General features: G+C 43.5%; 1 protein-coding gene across 3 annotated transcripts in view; it reads left to right on the plus strand.

Annotated features, from left to right (window-relative positions):
- CACNA1I (calcium voltage-gated channel subunit alpha1 I) overlaps positions 1-24322 on the plus strand; it is a 1904325-nt gene that overhangs the window by 1406364 nt on the left and 473639 nt on the right. The window lies entirely within an intron of this gene.

Here is a 24322-nt window from a genome sequence, read left to right on the forward strand (position 1 = left end):
AGCTACACAGTGTTTTGTAGGACTTGAAGAAGGAATTGGGGCGTTTGATTGGAATCGTTTGCATCAGGTATAATAGTCTGGGAAGCACGTTCATCTTAATGATAGTTGCTCTGCCAAACCAAGAGAAAAATGGTTTATCCCATGTCTGGAGATCTTTGGTAATGCTACGTAAAATGGGTAAGAAGTTTTTGGCATAGAGTTCTGTAAGTTGAGTCAGTAATTGAATTTCTAAGTATGCGATGGCCTCGTACTGCCAAGTGAAAGGAAAGACATTGGGGGCCTGGGATTTATTGAAGTTAATTTTGAAATTGGCAGTTTAAGAAAGGTTCCAAGGTGAGAATAAATAGGAGGGGGGACAATGGACATCCCTGTCTAGTCCCATTTCTTATTGAGAAGCCACCTGAAAGGAGGCCATTGACTCGAACTTTAGCTGTTGGTGTCATGTATAAAGACATAATAAAGTTTAAGAGATGAGGAGGAAGCCCAAGGCCAGTCAGAACAGCCTCCATGTAGTCCCATGCCAACCTGTCGAAGGCCTTCTCGGCGTCTAGGGAGAGGAAGAAGCCAGATTGTTTCTTCTGTGTCAACCAATGATGTATATTGATCGCCCTGGTCGTATTGTCTCTTGCCTCCCTACCGGGTACAAACTCTACCTGGTCAGTGGAAATAACGAGGTCTATGATGTGTAGTAAATGATTGGCTAGTATTTTGGTGAAAATCTTAAGGTCAGCATTCAGGAGGGAGATTAGACGATAGTTAGCTGGCGACGTCTGGTCCTTGTTTTCTTTCGGTATAAGCGTGACGTGAGCTTCAGAAAGATGGCGCATGGATTGTCCTGGGGTATCTAGGGAATTGAAGGCCTTTAGGAATGGGTGAGCGAGGATGTCTAGGAAGGATTTCTAATATGTGGTTATAAGTCCGTCTGGGCCTGGGCTTTTACCTGGTTTTAATTGTGCGATAGCCTGTTGTAGTTCTGTCAGAGTCAAAGCTCCATCTAGTTCTTTTGCTTGTGATTGGGACATGAGTTTAGGGAGGTATTGGGAGAGAAAAGTCTGGAAAATGGCCTTACGTGGTCTAATATCTTTTGGGGCTAAGGGTAGGTTGTAGAGGGAAGAATAATATTGCTCAAATTTAGCTGCGATATCCGCAGAGGTTTTAAGCACGTGACCTTGTTTGGAATTGAGTTGATGAATGGTGTGAGCTGCTTTTTTAGATTGCAAGGCCCTGGCTAAAAATTTGCCACTCTTATTTCCATGTTTATGAAAGAGATTTTGAGATAAAGTAAAATTACGCTTAGTTTTCTTTTCCACTATGTCTCGGAGTTATTTGCGTGCCTGATTAAGTTCAGTCGCAGAGTTTACAGCCGTGGAGCGTTTATGTGAGCATTGAAGTGTGCGTACTTTGTGAAGTATAGAAGCAAAAGATGCCTGAGCCATACGTTTTCGAGAAGCAACGATGGAAAGAAGGAGCCCACCTATCACACATTTGTGTGCTTCCCATTGAATGAGGGGAGTGGTTTCTGGGGATGCATTTTCTTTAAAATAATTATTCAGAGATTCACGAATTTGGAGGGTAATGGGTAAATCCATAAGGAGAAAGGGATCTAGTCTCCATGTTTTGGATGTAGGTGGGGTATCAGGAAGATGTATAGACATCATGATAGGGTGATGGTCAGAGAGGATCATTGGTTCAATAGAGGCTGACTTTAATGTGTGTAAGTCTTTTTGTGAAAGAAAGAGATAGTCAATTCTGGAATGGCGCTTGTGAGGTGCAGAAAAAAAAGTGTAGTCTTTGTCAGAGGGGTGTAGGGTGTGCCATGTATAATAAAGTTCAGTTCAGTTCAGTTTTAATCTGTTTAAGTGCTCGGAAGGGTTTTGACGAAGAGCCAGTCGAAGTGTTTTCCAATGGATTCAGTGCTACATTAGTCGCCTCCAAGAATCAGGATACCCGACTGAAATATTGAAAGTGCTTTGGATATTGTACGCAAAAAAGCTCACTTGCACTGTATTGGGGCTGTAGATGTTGGCTAAGGCAAGCGGTTTGTTGTAGAGGGTGCCTTTAAGGAATAGAAACCTTCCCTCCGGGTCCTCGAGAGATTCAGTAAGTGTAAGCGGAAGTGTTTTGGAGATCAAAATGGACACACCTTTTGCTTTCACCTCTGTATTAACTGAATGGTAGACTGTTGGGTAATTAGCATTGGAAAATTTAGGGACATGATCAGCACGAAAATGTGTTTCTTGGATAAAGAGCACATCTGCTTGCAAGCTTTTCATGTAAGTCAAGAGTTGTGAACGTTTCTCAGGTACTGTATATTTAGACCTCTTGCATTATGAGATGCCACAGAAAGGGTACGGTGGGCTCGTACAGATGTATGTCTAGTAGACATTGTCTTGGATGGCCGAAAAGGTACTACCCTAGATCGAAAATGTGCAGTAGATGAATGTGAAAGGGAGCAAGAGAGGACAAAAAAAAACCCCAAACCAAGCAGCCCCCCCCAGAAAACAGAGAGAATGAAAAATAAAAGTAAGAATGAAAAAATATAAAGCAGAATCAAGAAATCAGAGAATAGTACAGGTGAAAAGGGTCAGGAACCTACAATAAAAACTCCATACCGATGTGGTGTTATGTGGTCCTAAACCTTCACATACAAAACAGAATCCGGAGGCAGTGTAGTCCAGCTACGCCATCCTGTAGTGGGAGTTGTATGTGTTGATAAGGGGCTTAACGTATTGTGGTTGGATGTGAAGTCGGAGACGGGTCGGACCCAAAGGCGGCCGTTTTGTTTTTTTAGGGGTTCGCGAGAGAGTCCCAGGAAAACCGTCGAGGACCTACTAGGTGTATCGGGGACAAAAAGTATGTATAAAATAGGGTCTAAAAGAAGGTAGCAGTGACACACGGAGATAGGTGAATTTCAGCAGATTTTTGTAGGGAGAGGTATTCAATATGTATTAAGGGGGCGCAAATAGGAGATGTTATATGTAGAGATGTATTGGTTATAATAGTGTAAGTAATCGCGTGTAAGTCTAGAGATTCTCACCAATACATATGGAGGTATGGTATTCTAAAGGACGGATCCTATGTGTCTAGTTATATGTAAGACTATCTTGGGAAGGCATCAAGGGGAAGTTGTATAGCAGGATGTGGCATGTTCATACATGTACATTACTACAGTATCACACGATAAACAATGTACACTAGCCAAAACTTGCAATCACAAAAGACCATGCGAAAAAGTCCCTTGTACTGTGTCAGTTCAGACATGAGACATCGACCCTATGTGCAACCTTGCCATGATACATTAGTTACATAACACAGTAAGAGTAAGATTCAGGGATGCAGGCCAGGAGCGAATCATCTGGTTACACTGCAGCCCTGAAACCCTGATGGAAGAGGAATAATGGCCCCAACCGAGGCGTTCCACGCAATGCAGCAGGCCACTATCACGGGTGCAGGACACCCAGAGAAGGTGAGGATGTGATAAACCACTTGCGTGAACTCGTGATTCTGTGGCCTGCTGAGAGTGCAGTCCAAAATAACCTCTGTACACATATCAGAAACTTGCATCACCATAAAATGAACCGGTAGAATGCATAACAGTTAAAGAAATCTCATGTCGTAGACATATCTCTTGGAACCTGGGTTTTAAGGGCAATCACACCATATACTGGAGAGAATGTGAAGGCTGCCAAAATGTGTGGGGGAGGGAAAAAATGTACGGAGGAGAGTGGAGAGAAAGGAAAAGTGTATGAGTGCATTGCATATTGTATCTTGGGTGTTCGTGAATAGATCTGGAGATGATCACAAACCTTTAAGAAAGTATGTTATTCAGGAAGAGGTTCCTATGAGCTCATATGTAGTTAAGACGCTCAGGACGAGACACTATGGGTAGGATATGTATCAGGGTATGTCATGGTCACACTATAACAGCACCACAGAACCACAATATAAACAATGAATAAGAGTGAAAAGGCTAGTTCTGGAATTGCTCATGGACTGCAAAATGTGTTCCTGAAGGGCAATGCGAGAAGGCCTTAATAAATTGTAGCAGTTCAGACTCAAAACCACAACTCTACTTTTAACTCTACACTCTCTATATAATATATAATTTAAATGACAGCTTTGTGTGATAAATAACTCGCTATCAGCCGCCCTAGACTCGCTAGCACCCCCAACAACACGAAGCATTAGACCCCGACCGCTACAACCCTGGCAGACTGACCATACCGAAAATCTCAAACGGCGCAGTCAAGCGCTGAAGCGACTATGGCGCAAAACCAGATCCCAACAAGCGTTCATCTGATATAATCCGCCTTCCTAACCTAAACTTGCTCCCTTCACGCTGCCAAGCAAGCCTACTTTGTTACCCTCATTAAAACCTTCTCCTCCAGTCCTCACCGGCTCTTCTCTACTTTTAACTCTCTACTCTCTCCGCCCCCACCTCCACCCAGTACCTCACTCAACGCCCACGAGATTGCTAACCACTTCAAAAACAAGATTGACGCAATTCGTAGGGACATCGCCACTGCTCAGACTTCCACCCCTAGCATCCCTCACACTAAAACCCCCTCAACACTCCACTTCTTCGACCTTGCTACCACTGAAGAGGTCACTAAGGTCTTCTCTGAAGCCTGCCTCACCACCTGCCCCCTTGACCCTGTCCCCTCACAACTCCTACGATCACCCTCTTCCTCCATCCTACGCTCCCTCACTCACATCTATAATCTTTCCCTCTCTTCTGGCACATTCCCCTCCCCTCTAAAGCACATGCACATCACTCCCATACTTAAAAAACCCTCCCTGGATCCCACTGACCTGAACAACCTTAGACCCATCTCCCTGCTGCCATATACATCCAAATTCCTAGAGCGCTTAGTCTATAATCGCCTGAGTTCCCAAGTCACCGACAACAACCTCCTTGATCCCCTACAGTCTGGTTTCCGCCACCTACACTCCACCGAAACTGCCCTATTCAAACTCACCAACGACCTGCTAACCGCCAAAGCTAATGGCCACTATTCAGTGCTCCTACTCCTCGACCTCTCTGCGGCTTTCAACACGGTTGACCACCCCCTCCTCCTCAAAAAACTACACTCTCTTGGCCTCAGAGACTCCGCCCTCTCCTGGCTCTCTTCCTATCTATCACAGCGCTCCTTCAGTGTTACCTATAATGCTGCCACCTCCTCTTCACTCCCCCTCTCTGTTGTTGTCCCCCAAGGTGCTGTCCTCGTGCCCCTTCTCTTCTCCATCTACACCTCCTCCCTTGGCCAATTGATACACTCTCACAGCTTCAACTACCATCTCTATGCCAACGACACGCAAATCTATCTCTCTACCCCTTACCTCACCCCTTCAGTCTCCGCCCGTATCACAAGCCTACTGAGCGACATATCGGATTGGATGTCACTCCACTTCCTTAAACTAAATCTTTCCAAAACTGAGCTCCTAGTTTTCCCCCCAGCCCGCGCCCCCCCCGACTTCTCCATCAAGACCAACAACACCACCATCGGTCCCACCCCTCAAGCCAGAGTACTAGGTGTCATCCTTGACTCCAATCTGTACTTCCAGCCCCAGGTCCAATCGCTGACAAACTCATGTAGACTTCACCTCCGCAACATCTCCAAAATATGTCCGTTCCTAACCCCGGAAATCACTAAGCAACTCTTTCACTCCCTTATTATTTCATTCCTTGACTACTGTAACTCCCTCCTCATCGGCTTACCTCACCGCAGGCTATCCCCGCTTCAGTCTATCTTGAATGCTGCAGCCAGACTCATCCACCTTACAAACCACTCCGTATCCGCCACCCCCCTCTGCCAATCCCTCCCCTGGCTTCTGATTGCCCAACGGATAAAATTCAAAATGCTAACATTGACGTATAAAGCTGTTCATAATACTGCCCCAAACTACATCACCGATCTGGTATCCAAATACCACCCAAAACGTACTCTCCGCTCCTCACAAGACCTCCTACTTTCTAGTTCCCTGGTCTCCTCCTCCCATGCTCATCTCCAGGACTTCTCCAGGGCATCCCCCATCCTCTAGAACTCCCTACCCCAATCCATCAGACTATCACCTACTCTCCTCACCTTTAGGTGCACCCTGAAAACCTCTCTTCAGGGAATCTCTTCAGGGAAGCCAACCCGCCCTCAGCTAATTACTGAACTCCTACACTCTTCCTACCACTCCATCCCCCACAGCTATTTCCTTCTGTACCACTATCCCCTCCCTCCTAGATTGTAAGCTCCAAGGAGCAGGGCCCTCGAACACCTCTTGTATTGAATCATATTGTTACTGTACTGTCTCGTATGCTGTCTCCCATCATAATGTACAGTGCTGAGCAAACTATTGGTGCTATATAAATCCTGTATAATAATAATAATAATAATAATAATAATAAATAAATAAATAAATAAATAAATGATTTTGTTATTTTACAAAAACTTGTGGAAAAAAAAATCTTCCATGGACTCAATTAGTCTTAGGGTGTCTACTTTCCGAAAAGGGGTCATTTGGGGGTGTTGGTACTGTCCTGGTATTTTAGCACCTCAAGAAATGTGATGGGCAGTCAGAAAGTAACAGCTGTGTAAATTCCATTATCTATACCACAGTTTTGTAGATGCTATAACTTTCGCACAAAGCAATCAATATACGCTTATTGGGATTTTTTTAACCAAAAACATGTAGCAGAATACATTTTGGCCTAAATTTATGATGAAATTTGGATATTTTTTGTGACAGAAATTTGAAAATATTGTTTTTTTTCCCCCAAAAAAATTTTTATCAAAATTTTTTTTGTTTATAACGGCAAAAATAAAAAGCGCACAGGTGATCAAATACCACCGAAAGAAATCTCTATTTGTGTGAAAAAAAGGCTGTACTTATTTTCGTCCAGTAATCCTTTTGTGGATAATATTGTTTGGTATGGTTGCTTTATTAACAACCTGATTATGGTCTGTATGGGCACAGAACAGGCCCTATACTTGTTTCTAATAAACCTTAATCAAAATGATTTTAATTTAGAATTTACCAGCATACATCACCCAGAACACATATACTATTTGGACTTGGTCCTCATAGGTGATGTCAATACGGAAAAAGTTAGAAGCAGAACCTGTAGAAAGGATTCTAATTCTTTGCTACTGCCCTCCGGTTGTCACCCGTCTCATACAGTGATATCAATTCCCACAGGTGAATTTATGAGAGCCAAAAAAAAGAAGAAATTGCTCCACACAGGATGATTTTGATAGGGAGTGTGGAATAATCACCAATAGGCTGAGACAGCACAGTTACAAGGAACATTGGGTTTCTAGAACTATAGCCACACAGAGAGATCGCTCTGACCTTATAAAGAAAAATTGTGTGTTTAAATTATTATTATTATACAGGATTTATATACAGCCAACAGTTTCTCAGAGCTTTACAATATAAATCCAAGCGACATCAACAGTTTGGTAAAGGGGTCAGCTTTGTGACATCATTTTCATCTGGGTACAGCCTGGTCATTAATATCACTAAACAGCATTTGTCCATTTTATACTCAGATAGAGATTTACATACTATTTTGAGAAACGGCTGTAACTTTTCGAGTAGATGGGCTCCAATGCTTAGTAGCATGCTATCTACTCATCTATTCCTCTCAGACAGTACCTCCAATTCTAGTGGGTGGCTATCCACTGTTGTGGGTACGTTACTTGCTGATCCTGCAAGAAACATAAATAGGCACTAGAACTTTATCCTTCAATACTGGCAAGGTTAGGAATTTAAACAATATATTAACTTTAATACAAAGTCAGTGGTGTATGTGATAGAGTGTGACCTACACCTACAGACGCTGGGCCCTACAACACCTACAGACGCCAGGCCCTACCGCACCTACAGACGCTGGGCCCTATAGCACCCACAGACGCCGGCCCACAGCACCCACAGACGCCGGCCCACAACACCTACAGGCGCCGGCCTACAGCACCTACAGGCGCCGGCCTACAGCACCTACAGACGCCGGGCCCTACAGCGCCTACAGACATCGGCCTACAGCACCTACAGACGCCAGCTTACAGCACCTACGGACGCCGGGCTCTACAGCACCTACAGACGCCGGCCCTACAGCACCTACAGACGCTGGCCTACAGCACCTACAGACGCCGGCCTACAGCACCTACAGATGCCGGCTTACATCACCTACAGACCGCTGTGACTAGCCAGCAGATGACCCAACCACCCACCACTCTCCTTCTCCTCCCACAGATGAACCCGGTCTACGAGACCCGACCCAGCCTTCCACGTCGTGGCCTGACCCGGCTCTGAGGCCCTCCTGCCTACCCCCGTGAGTAGTGAGACCTGCCACAGCCTACCAAGACGCGGCCCAACCCTGACCCGAGGCCCCTCTAGCCACCCCCGAAGTAGACTTGGCGAGCGACCCTACCCCCGGAGAATGGCCCTGTCTCGGTGAGGCCTACCATCCCGGACCTCCTGTGCCCACTGGATGATCAACCCTATCCTGACCTGCAGCCCACCTGACGACCCCCTCATAACCCTCCAACCTGGGACTCACGCAGACTGGAACGTACTACCTGCAAATTACCGAACTGATCTTCATCCACCCAGATCCTAATCACTAGTACTCCTGCTACAAGAGACTACTTCAACAGGATCCGCCACTGCACGACAGACTTTCCGCATCAATACGCCCTGAGGTGAAACCTTTCACCTCCCTCACTTGACCAGCACTCTGCTCACCCTCCTAATATGCCACCTGTACTCCTCCTCCTCATACTCCTCTCCTCCATTCCCAAACTCTCCTCCCTCTACCCCCCTACTCCCCCAAAACAACTATACATCTCACCCTCACTACTTCCATCTCCCCACTACAGCTCTCAACACCTCCTCCTAATACTCCACTCTCCCACCGATCCACACACCACCACTAAGAGACCCACAAGCTCTTGCACATCCTGCTCCCATGCCACCATTCTCACCCTTCTTCTTCTCCTAACCGCCGGGTCCATTTCCCCAAACCCTGGTCCCTCACCACCTCACTCACCCACTAGGCACCCTCCTACTCCCACAAACTGCCGCAACCCCCTCAACCTAATACCTGTCCCCCTCCTCCCCACATCCACCCCTCCATTCTTGGTTGAACGCCCGATCGGTTTGCAACAAGCTCACCGCCATCCATGACCTCTTTATCTCCCACTCCCTCAACCTCCTAGCGGTCACCAAAACCTGGATCCAAGCCACTGACGCCACCTCCCCTGTGGCACTCTCCTATGGAGGTCTCGTCTGGACCCATTCACCCAGACCGAGTGGTCGTAGAGGTGGTGGGGTCGGCATGCTCTTGTCACCGCTGAGCACCTTCCAGGTCCTCCCAAACCCCCCTCTCTATCCTTCTCCTCCTTCGAGGCCCACTCCATCCAGCTCTTCTCTCCCACCCCTCTGAGGATTGCAGTAATCTATCGGCCTCCTGGACCCGTATCCCGCTTCCTTGACGATTTTTCCACCTGGCTACCCTTCTTCCTCTCCTCTGAGCTACCCACCATCATCCTTGGTGACTTCAATATCCCTATCAATGTCAACAACCCGGCTACATCCCAACTCCTCCACTTAACCTCTTCTTTTGCACTCACACAGTGCACACAGTCCTCCACCCACACCGACAGGAACACCCTGGACCTAGTTTTCTCTCATCTCTGCACCCCCCACAACCTCACAAACACTCCTTTTTCTCTCTCTGACCACAACCTCATTACGTTCTCCGTCTCCCCGTCCTCAAACACCTCCCCCTCAAACGTCAAACCATCACCAGCCGTAACCTCTGCAACCTGAACCCGGGCCCCTCTCCATTCTGCAGCTGACCATCTTTACGACAGTATCCTTCCACTGTCCTGCCCTGACCTGGCCATTACTGCATAAAACAACTCGCTGTCAGCTGCCTTAGACTCCTTAGCACCCCTAACCACACACAGCACTAGACCCCGACCGCTTCAACCCTGGCAGAACGACCACACCAAAAATCTTAAACGACGCAGTCGCGCGCTGGAGCGATTATGGCGCAAAAGATCCCCTCAAGCGTTCACCCTTCACAAATCCACCTTCCTCACCTACACCTCCTCCCTCCACTGCGCCAAACAAGCCTACTTTGTAACCCTCATCAATACCCTCTCCACCTGTCCTCGCCGGCTCTTCTCCACTTTCAACTCCCTACTCTCTCCCCCCCACCTCCACCCAGTACCTCACTCGCCGCCCACGAGATTGCCAACCACTTCCAAAACAAGATCGACGCAATCCGTAAAGACATTACCAATGCTCAATCTACCTCCCCATCTAGCCTCCCTCCCTTGATAACCCCCTCAACTCTCCCCTCCTCTGACCTGGCAACCGCCCTGACCCCCACAACACCTAACATCCCGCACACTAAAACCTCCCCAACACTCCACTCCTTCAGCCTTGCTACCACTGAAGAGGTCACTAAGGTCTTCTCAGAAGCCCGCCTCACCACTTGCCCCCTTGATCCTGTCCCCACACAACTTCTCCGGTCTCCCTCCTCCTCCATCCGAAGCTCCCTCACCCACATATTCAATCTCTCCCTCTCTACTGGCGCATTCCCCTCCCCCCTAAAGCAAACGCACATCACTCCCATACTCAAAAAAACCCTCCCTGGACCCCACCGACCTGAGCAACCTTAGACCCATCTCCCTGCTGCCATTTTCACCCAAACTCCTTGAGCGCTTAGTCTACAATCGTCTAAGCTCCCACCTCTATGACAACAACCTCCTCGATCCACTACAGTCTGGCTTCCATCCCCTACACTCCACTGAAACCGCCCTACTCAAAATCACTAATGACCTGCTAACCGGTCCTGGCTCTCCTCCTATCTATCCCAACGCTCCTTCAGCGTTACCTATAATGCTGCCACCTCCCCCTCTCTCTCCCTCTCTGTTGGGGTCCCCCAAGGCTCTGTCCTCAGGCCCCTTCTCCTCTCCATCTACACCTCCTCCCTTGGCCAACTGATACACACTCCCAGGGCTTCAACTACCACCTCTATGCCGATGACACACAAATCTACCTCTCTACCCCTCGCCTCACCCCTTCAGTCTCCACCCGAATCACCTGCCTACTGAACGACATATCAGACTGGATGTCACTCCACTTCCTCAAATTAAACCTTTCCAAAGCCGAGCTTCTAATTCTCCCCCAGCCCGCCCACCCCCCACCCTCTCCATCACGACCAACAACACCAACATCATTCCCACCCCACAAGCCAAAGTCCTAGGTGTCACTCTAGACTCAAATCTGTCCTTCCAACCCCATGTCCAATTGCTGGCAAACTCATGCAGGCTCCACCTCCGCAACATCTCCAAAATACGTACGTTCCTAATCCCAGACACTACTAAACAACTCATTCACTCCCTTATTATCTCACGACTCGACTACTGCAACTCCCTCCTCACCGGCCTACCTCATCACAGACTATCCCGGCTTCAGTCTATCCTGAACTCAGCGGCCAGACTCATCCACCTTACCTCATCTGCCACCCCCCTCTGTCATTCCCTCCATTGGCTTCTGATTGCCCAATGCATTAAATTCAAACTACTAACATTGACGTACAAAGCCATTCATAACACTGCCCCAAACTACCTCACCGACCTTATACCCAAATACCACCCAACCCGTACTCTTCGCTCCTCACAAGACCTCCTACTTTCTAGCTCTCTGGTCTCCTCCTCCCATGCCTGACTGCAGGACTTCTCCAGGACTTCCCCCATCCTCTGGAACTCACTACCCCAATCCATCAGACTGTCACCTACCCTCCTCACCTTTAGGCGCACCCTGAAAACCCATCTCTTCAGGGAAGCCTACCCCACCCTCACCTAACAGCCAATCTCCTCCACTCTTCCTGCCACTCTATCCCCCACAGCCACTTCCTCCTGTACCACTATCCCCTTCCTCCTAGATTGTAAGCTCGAAAGAGCAGGGCCCTTGAACCTCTCGTATATTGTTTTGTTACTGTATTGTCTCATGTACTGTCCCCCACTATATTGTACAGCGCTGAGCAAACTTTTTGGCGCTATATAAACACTGTATAATAATATAATAATAATGTTCAATAAGTAGGGTGCGCTATATGTTCCTTAGAATCTTTAATGACACAAACAATTGGAATGCAAAAAATATATCAAATGTCTCTAAACATTTTAGAGACATCCATAATGATAAGCTGGATTCTTTTTCTTTTCATTATATAGAACAGGTCAAGAAACCTAGATTATACAGAACAGGGCAGAAACCTACATCATATTTTATTGTAAAGAGAAGTGTAATGGATACATACTTTACACACAAGAAAAACATCCGGTTTAAAAAATAGATGGGATATAGACTTATTTTTTAAGTAATTATGTAATCAGGTATTATATGTGCAATTCTGTTGTTTATCTTGGTGGCAGTTCCCAGCATTTCTAAGATTGTTCCCTCCAAGTGTTTTGGATAACACACTAATTGTTCCTAATGATTTTTACCCCACCTCTACAAATATTTGTGGTGAAGGGTCTAAGAGTATATAAGTGATGGTTTTTAGAATTATCTTATGCTATAAGAAAGGCTGTATAGTTGAAACATATCATAATTTTATGTACTGTATTCTTAATATGTAGTCAATAAAGAATGACAAGAGGAGTTTACCAAGTGGCAGGAATTTTTCTATCATGACGGAAAAGAGTAAATTCCTCTCTAAGACCCTATGCTTGGCTGGTTAGAGCATAGAGTGAAGTCTGACATTGCTGTCTGCCTTTAACACAACTGACAGTGTTGGTTCTGAAAGCACTGGTGATTCAGCTGCAGTATTAGAGAGTTTAACAACAGACATTTCTGCATTCAGATTTCACATTTCCACTACAGCACAGCCCTCTTGACCTAACTGCTTAAAGTGCTACTAAACCCATGACCCTGCATTCACTATATCTGGTCTCCCCCAGTACACAGAACATGGAAGTGCAATTATTTTAGTAAATATAAACTGCTAAATACCTTTTCTCTTCAGCAGTTAGAGCAGTCTTGTGACTTTTATCATTGCACAGCCTTGAACATGTTAAAGCTAGTAGGAGTGTTCATTCTGCTCTAGGAAGATGCAGGACCTCTGGACAACGTTGATTGGCCCTGTGCTGATCACATGCACTCTCCCAAGAAAAAGAAAAACCTATCTAGCAATACACACAACTGAGCATGTGCAGAGTGACTCCACACAATATGCCTTATCAAAAGATAAGAGGGGGACACTGGAAGAAAAGGAGGATCAGAGAAGTCAGAATCAAACAGCATTTTTACACAATGCAGAGGATTAACCCCTTAGGTTCCACAGTGAGTATAACAAGCATGCTTCACTACATATACAGACTGATTTTACTGTTGTGGGTTTAGTAACACTTTAATTGCAGTGTCATCATCAACAGCTACATAGGGATATTTGGGCTCTTTAAACTCTTCACTTGCAACATGCTGTGGGTCCTCTCTCTCAGTATCTTTTGAGCCCTGGGCAGATCTATCTGTTTTAGCATTCATTGCTTCTTTGGTCTCTTTGCCATCTTTAGCCTCCTTGGCCTCTTTAAGTTTCTCTTTTGTGGACCGACTAACCTGTGCTTTTTGAAGAGGGCCACCTGCCTCCTGGGGACCACATTTTGCAGCTCCTTGTCCTTCCTTTCTTCTAGTCATGATATAAAGTGGCTGGCCTTCCTTACTTCTTTTCTCCTCTCCCACCTCTCACTTCTGTTGAATTAGCTTTAAGTAGTTTATATGAACTTTTAAGGGTAATAGACTTGTTCAGATAATGCAGCTGTCTTTGATGGATCTGTAATGGTCAATAACCCTCAGGGGCAAGCAGGCAGGAAGAAAAAACAAGCAAAGCAGTCAGAGCAATAGCCAGTAGCCAGACAGTTCTCATCGGACCAAAATAAATAGACCAGTATATTCCAGTAGCTGATTTAGACAGTTTACACAGAGGACCAGATATCCATATAGTCCATAGTCCTTAAAGACCATATAGTCCTTAAAGCTGAAAAGAAACAGAGTTAGTCCAGTGCAGCAGTGGTCAGCAAAGATGGGCACAGATCGCAGGCCATAACAGGCAATAGCAGGCAGTAACAGTGGCAGTAGACAAACAAAAGATATAATTGGCGCAAGATAGATGGAGATGGGTATAGTGTTCACACAAAAAAGTCTTACATGATATATAAAAAGTTCAGTTCTTTGGGATTATTTTTTATTTTTTAAAAAAACCAAAATGACACAAGAAATGGGGCATATATATATGTATATACGGGGTATAAGGCAGGTAGTACAGCTTGAGTAGTAGGAGGAGGAGGGGAACAGATGGTATACATATATGTGTATATATATTCATACAAAGCTGCAATGTAGGCACCGTCGTGAGGCTTGCTCTCTCTAGAGTAAACCGGACTCTGTAGTAGAGGAATAGAGAAGAGAGAGAGGTGCACCAGACTAAGTGCAGTAGGATAAAAACAGTTTATTGCACACAAGATATTAAAAACTCACAAGACGTGGGTATACATCAGGCATCAGGTATAAGAAGGAGGACGTCATCTGAACTGCACATCACAGGCGGATGGCTGCAGTGCCAGGGTGTATCCAATGGCTGACGCTCTAGGCGGGTCCCAACAGAAGGAGCGAGGATGGAAGGCGCAGTTACCGGGAGTGACGGTGCAGAAGGGAACCGTGCTCAGTGCGGACACTGCTGGTCTCTCATATCAGCATGGTTGATGGGGCCAGCTTGAGACGCATCCAAGATGGCCACCGAGCGGAAGTGACGTCAAGACGTTGTTAGGAATCGTCCAAAGGGGACGGTGACACATTTCTAGGCAACCAGCCTTTTCATCAGACTACAGTGGCAGTAGCAGTGGCCAACATCTGAACAGCTGACTGTTTTATACTGCCAGGCTGCCAAGCCTCCAGCCGCTGGACTGGTCCCTCCTGGACCGATCCCTCAGGCTGCTATATTTCCAGCCTTACTCAGTTAAAGAAGCCAGGCAAAGCAGAAAGTTCTCAGGAGATTGCGGGATGAAGAGGAGCTTTGCAGGAAGGTTACATCAATAATCCAAGCCACTGACCACACTGAAGCCAGGCTGTAAAGCACACTGACACAGACCCATATGAGCACAGGCAGGGCTGGTTGATTAATCACAGGATGGAAAGAGCTGGAGCGTGTCTCACACTTCCTGTTCCTATTATTACTCCTATTGTTGTTCTTTATTATTAGTCTAGTTCTTTTTGCAGTAGGAAGGGTGCGTTATTTTTTATTATTTCATCCTGAAATACTACCCCAGTGTGGACTGGCATATGAGCTAGTTTTGGCATTGCAATAAGCCAACCTACACAATGCCCTGCCTACTACGTGGCCATCACCATCTTTGCCTGAGGCACTGGGATGATTATTATTCAGGAACAATCATAATTATCTGACTCAGTAGGCAGAAAATAAAAAAATGAGTCAAATCAGCTGAAATCAAAACAGTAGAAGCACATATACTGAAGCACGTATGCAAAACGTATTCCTATAATTACAAGATATGTGACACATAGTGTTTAAGTGGATTTATTTCTAATCAATATGGGTTTGGTGATGTGCTTATTGTTTTTTTCCATGTTCTTGTTATGTTCTTATGAAAGTATACAATACAGTTTTTCTTGTTATTTGCAAAAATAAAAATGATCCTTATAATAGATTTAGAAAAAAAGATGGCTGCAATTCAAAATGTAAAACATCCAATTAAACAAGGAGGACATCTAATAATTTTGTTTCCAGCATGAAAATGTGAGGGCAGTGAATGATTAAAAAGCATCTGAAAAACCAATTGGTTTAGGAACAAAAATCGCTGTAAGAAAGCACATAACCTCTTCTTTTATACCATATTACTATAAAAAAATAAGAATTTTACTAAAGTAATTTATGTTTAAGGATTAACTTGCAGGACAAGGCTTTGTTTGATTGAACTTCTAAGCTATTTTATTTCACCCATTTGCCGAGAATAAACATGAATCCATCTCACTCCCTCCCTTTACTATTCCTTCTACTTCACTAACTGCCATGAACATATAAATTGAGGTTCATGCTGTTGAAGCAGGGGAAATTTACAAGCTTCATAGATTTTTCCAGGACCTTGGACAGCAGCTGCAAAAAATGTTGTGCCACAGAAAAACGGTATGTTACAATGAGGTTATTCATTAGAGCAGACGCAAGCCAAAATATGCAATTTAAATTTCTGGCTGCAAGTTATAATTACTGGAGTATTGTACAATATAAACTTGAATATAATCCAACAACCACTGAAATCCAATATGGTATAACAGAAAATATATAAATGCTTGTATTTTTCAGGCCATTCTTATTATTATTATAGGGAAAGTAATGGAGTGTACTTTCAAGAAAATAGACAGGTGTTGTCATTTGTCAAGAGCAGCCAATAATTTCCTTCTTTTTGTAACCTGCAAAAAAAAGGCAACGCATTTTTCTTTACAAAAGCAAAACAGGTCAAGAACTATTGCCCTGCAGTGCTGAGGGGTGGGTTCAGTTCCTAAGAAGGTCACTATCAACAGGATCAAGCAATATTAAAATGTATATAGGGCCCTTTAAAAAATGAAAAAGTTTACAATTTACCAGTCCTGTATTCAATTTCTTTTTTTTCCAGGCTTTGTATTTTATTTTCACTTGGAAATTCTGATGCCAGGGTTGTGGGGAAGATGCCCATCCTCCCTCCCCCCATGTTGAGGGCATGTGGCCAGGTATGGTCATACTCGTCCTTCCCCCTTTCCTGCATGTTCAGTTAAGGGCCTGGTAAGGATTTTGGATGGAAGACCATGCCTCTTTTTCTTTCCTTTTTTTGTGTGTGGTGCTCCCCTTGACATCTATACCAGACCCTAATCAAACATAAGGGTCTGATTTAGAAGAAGGGAATCCCTGGCCACTTTGTTTACAAACAAAACAAAGCATCCAGGGGCTGTCATTTACCGCCAGGACTTTTTTTCTTTGTAAATGTCAGTGTTGCTGTAGTAAGTTTTATGCGTTATACAGATATGTCACTTTACAGGCTGGTTAAGGGCATCCCCAGGGAAGTTATTTAAATGAATTTTCAGTTTCAACGTTTCCTTTTAAGTGATAATTAACCGGTTTCTGAGCAGCCACAGTACATATACTGGGGCAGGGTGGCACTGCTGCGCAAAATCACGTATATATGTAATTTTGCATTTCGGATAGGGGGCGAGCACCCACCCTACCCGTGCCACCGATCGTGGCCGCAGGTATAAGTCACTGGGTCCCGGCTTGTGATTACCCTCCGCAGCCCGGCAATTACCAGCAATCCTTGACAGGGAGGACGGCTGAAGTGTTTGCACTGCAACTCTCCTCCCTGTCAGTTTTCAGCACAATGTGTAACAGTGAAGTACACACCCCCCGCCCCCTAGTAAAACACTGCCCTCACACAGTTAACCCTTTCATTGCCTCTCATTGTTAACCCCTTCCTCCCCAGTGCCATTAGTACAGTGTCAGTGTTTTTGCACTGATCACAGTATTGGTGTCACTGGGGATGTCAGTGACCCCAAGTCAGTTCCCCCCCAAAGTCAGAATGTCTGCTGCAGTCCTACCATAAGTCGCTGATCACCGCCATAGGTTGCTGATCAGCGCAAAAATAAATTTCAGTATCTATACCGCCATTTGTAGGCGCTATAACTTTCACATAAGCCAATTAATTTACACGTATTGGGATTTTTTTTAGCAAATACATTTTAGCCGAAATTTATGACGAAATTTGATTTTTAAATTTTTTTACTGGACATGTTTTATAGCAAAAAGTCCAAAATTTAACAAAAATTAGTGAAGCGCTATTATTATCAAAATTAAATACTACAGTGCCTATTATGCCTATCAAAAAAAACTCATATATATATATATATATATATATATATATATATATATAATATACTTCAGGGCTAATTGAACAATCTTATAGTGAAATAAAAATACACATCAATGTGAATTTTGAACAAAAGAGGAATGAAAATGATAAGAAATACCATGTATATATATCGAATTCAATCACAAAATTCCATCCTATAACTGTGCATGACATAAATGTAAAACCACCATCTGTGCATAATCAAAAATAAGAATAAGGCAAAGTCCATGCAAGTGAAAACTTCGTGAAAAAGTGATCTTCACTTCTAGTGCACAAATCCTCAAATGGCAGCAGTGCCTGCTCACCTAGATACATATACATGGTATTTCTTATCATTTTCATTCCTCTTTTGTTCAAAATTCACATTGATGTGTATTTTTATTTCACTATAAGATTGTTCAATTAGCCCTGAAGTATATTATATATATATATATATGAGTTTTTTTTGATAGGCATAATAGGCACTGTAGTATTTAATTTTGATAATAGCGCTTCACTAATTTTTGTTAAATATTGATCACTTATTGGTTTAGTCGAGTGACAGCAGCTACCATATAGGGATAGTATAGGGAAATTCTTTTATATAAAGCGCAGGAGGATACTTCCATTTAAAAAGTCCAAAATATTGTTTTTTTTCTCAAAATTTAAGGTCTTTTTTTATAGCGCAAAAAATAAAAAAACGCACAGTCGATCAAATACCACCAAAAGAAAGCTCAATTCGTGAGGAAAAAAGGACGTAAATTTCATTTGAGTGCGCAATTGTCAGTTAAAGTAATGCAGTACCATAACACAAACTGCTTGTGTAACCGCTTCCTGACCATCCTATAGCAGAAACACTGCTACAGGGCGGCACTGGTGCGCAAAATCACATATATATATATATGTGATTCGCTCTCCCGTGGTTTTCACACCCCTCCCAGATAGCGTCAGATTGCCCGTCAGTACACCAGTAATCACATTTAGCCCCTTGATTGCCAGGAACACACTCATACACAATAAACCTCCATTGCTAGTATAGTGTCTGAACGGATCAATATCTTTGATCAGATCAGCACTATACCAGCGTTCACATTAGTATAGCATCCCCAAAAACAGCGTTAGCTGGATCAGCCCCGGCACCTGCCAGCACCTGCGTTTAGCCGCTTACCCCCCCTTCTCCCCCAGCAAGTGCAGTGTTAGTGGGTCACTGTCACATGATACATTGCACACAAAACCGCAGTGTTCGAAGAATCAGGTCTGATCTCTGCTAGCACTTGTCGGTAAATTTTGATGACTCTCATATGCAGCAGAAAGCCAGTAGTAGTGCCATGCTAACTTTTGGTGAACTGGCAAGCACCAGCGACCTAGTACGTCCTGGTCTTTCACATAGATTGTAAGCTCCAAGGAGCAGGGCCCTCCTAACCCTCTTGTATTGAACTGTATTGTTGCTGTATTGTCTTCCGTTATATTGTTCTGAGCAAATTGTTGGCGCTATATAAATCCTATAAAATAATAATAATACCAGCACTACAGTATCATTTGGTAACGTGGCTAGTCCCATAAGTGTAGTACAAGCTGGTGTGGTGGCGAACACAAGTATTGTCCCGCAAGCACCAAGAATTCGCACACAGGCCCATAGAGCCCTTAGTATCCTTCTGGATGTGCTTGCAAATCCCAATTGGCAGCCCACAAATTCTACAGCACCCGTACTTCCCCCATCCACTGCCCAACCCAGAATTCCGGTGGAAACAGCAAATTTAACTACTCCCCTTGATTTTTTGGAGCTGTTTTTCACGGAAGATCTGTATGCATTGATTGTGGATCAAAGCAATTTATATGCACAACAATTTATCACTGCCAAACCAAATTCAAACCTTGCCAGACCATTCGCATGGAAACCCATTACAGTTTCCAAATTTACATTTTTTTTGGGCCTAACCCTCAACATGGGCATTACTAAAAAAAAAATAATTGCGGTTGTATTGGTCCACAGACCCGATTCTTCACATACCCATGTTCTCTGCTGCCGTGGCCAGGCATAGATATGAGAGTATAATGTGTTTTATGCATTTCAACAACAATACTCTGTCATCCTCGAGGTGACCCTAAATTTGACCGGCTCCACAAAATTCAGCCCCTCGTAAATCACCTTAACCAAAAATTTGCAGATGTCTATACTCCCCAACAAGTGTGCCAGATATGAGGTCAAGAGGTAGAAGACCTGTGAGAGGGCAACAGGCTATACATATAAGTTTCGGATTTACGAGGGAAAATATAGTCATGTGGAGCCCCCCAGATGCCCAGACTACATGAGGAGCAGTGGCATGATAGTTGGGGACTTGGTGTCATCCTTTTTCCATATGGGGTACCACTTATACGTGGACAATTTTTATTTAAGCATGCCACTATTTAGACATTTGTACAATCTTGGAGTTGGTACCATGCGACCTAATGTGTGTCCACCATTAGAAGTAGGTGGATGCAGGGCGATATATTCTAATGGTGGACTTACCACACACCTTTTCTGGCAGAGATTTCTTCTTTTTTTTTTTATGCAGTGGGATTAATGAAAAAAATAGAACATAGCATATTTACCCAACAAGGACCAGCGACATACTGGTACATCACTGGACTTTGAATGGCATCTGCAGGCATCATCCTAGTATCATTTTTTTCAGCCGGTGATCGGCTTTCATGTAAAAGCAATCCTAGGGGCTAATTAGCTGCAGGATTGCTTTTACAAGCAGCGGGAGATGATGCCCCCTCCCCCGCTGCCTTCCACAGCCTTCCCATGCCATCGAGGGAACTTGAGAATGCAGCCAGTGTTTCTGCCAACTGACCATAGAGCTGATTGGAGACCAGAATGGTGCCAATCATCTCTATAGCCTAAAAAATCAGAAGCTATGAGCTTCAGTTTTGCAGGATACAAACAGCGCCATTTGTAAATTGGGAAAGTGTCTGATCACACCGATCTTGGTTTTATTACATAATGTAAGGGCAGAGAAGAGACCTAGAGTCTGATAGACCCCACATTTCTCAAAACAGAATATATGACAATGCCCAGTGAAGTTATAGGGGATATTTGCATTCCCTGTGATAGCATTAAAAGTGATCCAAAAAAAATAAAAGGGACAGTGTAAAAATAATAAAAAAATCAAAATAACTTAAAAAAAAAAAATCACCCTCGCCCCCCCCCGTGCGAGCACACCTGTGTGCGCGAGCGTTGACCCTGTGCCGGTATGTAAACAGTGGTTGCAGCATGCATATGAGGTATCGCCATGAACATCAGCTCAAGGGCAGTAATTCTAACACTAGACCTCCTCTTTAAATCTAAAATGTTAGCTTCTATAGGCTTTTAAAACGTTGCCTATGTATATTAAAAACGTATGCAGTTTGTCGCCATTGCACGGGGCATGCACAGTTTTAAAGTCATGTTTGGTATCCACTACTCAGAATACCATCATCTTTTATATTTTACCAAATAATTTGCCAATATATTGTGTTTTTTGTATCAAAAGTAAAAAAAGTGTTTTTTATTTAAATTGCATTTAATTGCGCGAATAGTATGTGACATAAAAAATTGCAGCACCCACCATTTTATTCACTAGGGTGTTTGCTTTAAAAAAATATATAATGTTTGGGGGTTTAAATTAATTTCCTAGCAAAAAATACTGATTTTGTTTTCATGTGAACAAAAAGTGTCAGAAAAGGCTTGATCTTCAGGTGGTTAGAAGAGTGAGTGATGTGTGGCATAAACTTTTAATGCTGGACATAAAATACCCCCATCCCCCAAAATGACCCCTTTTTGGAAAGTAGACACCCCAGACTATTTGCTGAGAGGCATGTTGAATCAATAGAAGAATTTCTTTTTTTTACCACAAGTTTGTGGAAAACGACAAAAATGTATTTATTTTTTTACACAAAATTGTCAGTTAAATGACTTATTGCTCACACATGCCATGGGTATATGTGGAATTACGCCCCAAAATACATTCTGCTACTTCTTGCTAGTATGCGGATACCACATATGAGAGATGTTTTGGCAGTTTAGCCAAGTACAGGACCCCAAAATCCAATAAGCACCTTCAGGCTTTTAATGGGCTTCATTTCCTCATTCCACTTCCTGACTACCTATCACAGTTTCGGAGGCCCTGAAATGCCAGGATAGCACCCCCCCCCCCAAATGACCCCTTTTTGGAAAGTAGATACTCCAAGGAATTTGATAAGAAGCATGATGAGTATTTTGTATATCTCGTTTGTTGCCACAAGTTTTTGGAAAATGAAGAAAAGAAACAAAAACATATTTTTTCTTTTCTTTTTTATATTTCAAAACCTTGTGAGAAAAAAATAGATCTTCAAAATCCTCACCATGCTTCTTATCAAATTCCATGGAGTATCTACTTTCCAAAAAGGGGTCATTTGTAGGGGTTTGGTGCTATCCTGGCATTTCAGGGCCTTCGAAACTGTGATAGGTAGTGAGGAAGTGAAATAAGGAAGTTACGCACCTTCAGGCTTTCAAAGTGGTCATTGGATTTCAGGCTCCTGTATGTGGCTAGGCTCCCAAAAAGTCTCACACATGTGGTATCCCCATACTCGGTAGAAGTAGTAGAATGTATGTTGGGTGTAATTCCACATAAACCCATGGCTTGTGCGAGAAATATATCATTTAAATGACAACTTTGTGTAAAAAAAAAAGTTTTTGTCATTTTCCAGAAACTTGTGGAAAAAAATAAATCTTCCCAGGACTCAATATGCCTCTCAGCAGATAGCTTAGGGTGTCTACTTTCCAAAAAGGAGTCATTGGGGGGTGTTTGTGTTATCCTGGTATTTTAGCACCTCAAGAAATGTGATGGGCAGTCAGAAAGTAAAGCTGTGTAAACTCCATTATCTATACCATAGTTTGTAGATGCTATAAATTTCACACAAAGCAATCAGTATACACTTATTGGGATTTATGTAACCAAAAACATGTAGCAGAATACATTTTGGCCTAAATTTATGATGAAATTTTAGTTTTTTTGGATATTTTTTATGACAGAAATGAGAAAATATTGTTTATTTTTTTTCTCAATATGTTTTTTGTTTATAGCACCAAAAATAAATAGCGCACAGTAGATCAAATACCACCAAAAGAAAGCTCTATTTGTGTGAAAAAAAGAACATCAATTCTAATTTATGTACTGTATTGCATGACCACGTAATTGTCAGTTAAACTAGTGCAGCGCTGTATATCAAAAAAATGGCGTAAATTACAGTATCTATACCATAGTTTGTAGACTCTATAACTTTCATACAAAGCAATCAATATACACTTATTTGGATTTTTTTTTTACCAAAAATATGTAGCAGAATACATTTGGGCCTAAATTTATAATTAACTTTGAGTTTACTATATATTTTTTATAGCCGAAAGTAAAAAATATTGGTTTTCTTCAAAATTTTCAGTCTTTTTTTGTTTATAGCGCAAAAAATAAAAAGCACACAGGTAATCAAATGCCACCAAAATAAATCTCTATTTGTGTGAAAAAAAGGACGTAAATTTCGTTTGGGTACAGCATTGTATGACCACGTAATTATCAGTTGAATTAGAGCTGCGCCAAGTAGCAAAAAGAGGCCTGATCATTAAGGGGGGTAAATCCTCTGGAGGGCAAGTGGTTAAATCGCTGCTCCTTGCCAAACTTTGTTTTTTTTCCTGTTTTTTTTATGTGGTACATGTTCACCAGAGCAGTGTCTAGCCCTTTCCCTTGAATGCCATTTGCTTGACAATCTCTTGCTGCCTACTAGCCACAGATACCACCCAAATCGCCCACTCCGCTCCTCCCATGATATCCTCCTCTCTAGCTCCCTCATCACATCCTCCCACGCTCGCCTCCAGGACTTCTCCAGGGCCTCTCCCATCCTCTGGAACTGCCTACCACAGAATGTCCGGTCAGCCACACCCTGTCTGCCTTTAGGCGATCTTTGAAAACTCACTTCTTCAGGGAAGCCTACCCCACCTCGACCTAAGAACTGTACTTGAATCACCTCCGCCAGATCATCCCCCACAGCTATCACCTTTTGTATCACCTCCCCCTTCCTTTAGATTGTAAGCTCCACGAGCAGGGCCCTCCTATTCCTTCTGTACTGAAATGTATTGTAATTGTACTGTCTCCCTTATATTGTAAAGCGCTGCACAAACTGTTGGCGCTATATAAATCCTGTATTATATTAATAATAATACTAGCTTAGAGAATTGTCAGTACTGATTTTTTGACACTGCTGCCATTGCCTTTAATAGAGCTTTAGTAACTCTTCACTCTCCACTTTCTATACAAAATGCATGATGTGCAGATCACAGGAGGATCCCAACAAACTGTTTGTTGTTCAGACTCCTGTGTTTTCAAGGT

Source organism: Staurois parvus, unplaced genomic scaffold (genome assembly GCF_062004578.1).
Source record: "Staurois parvus isolate SC_StPar_1 unplaced genomic scaffold, SC_StPar_1.0 ptg000316l, whole genome shotgun sequence".
In the NCBI taxonomy this organism is placed as follows: domain Eukaryota; kingdom Metazoa; phylum Chordata; class Amphibia; order Anura; family Ranidae; genus Staurois; species Staurois parvus.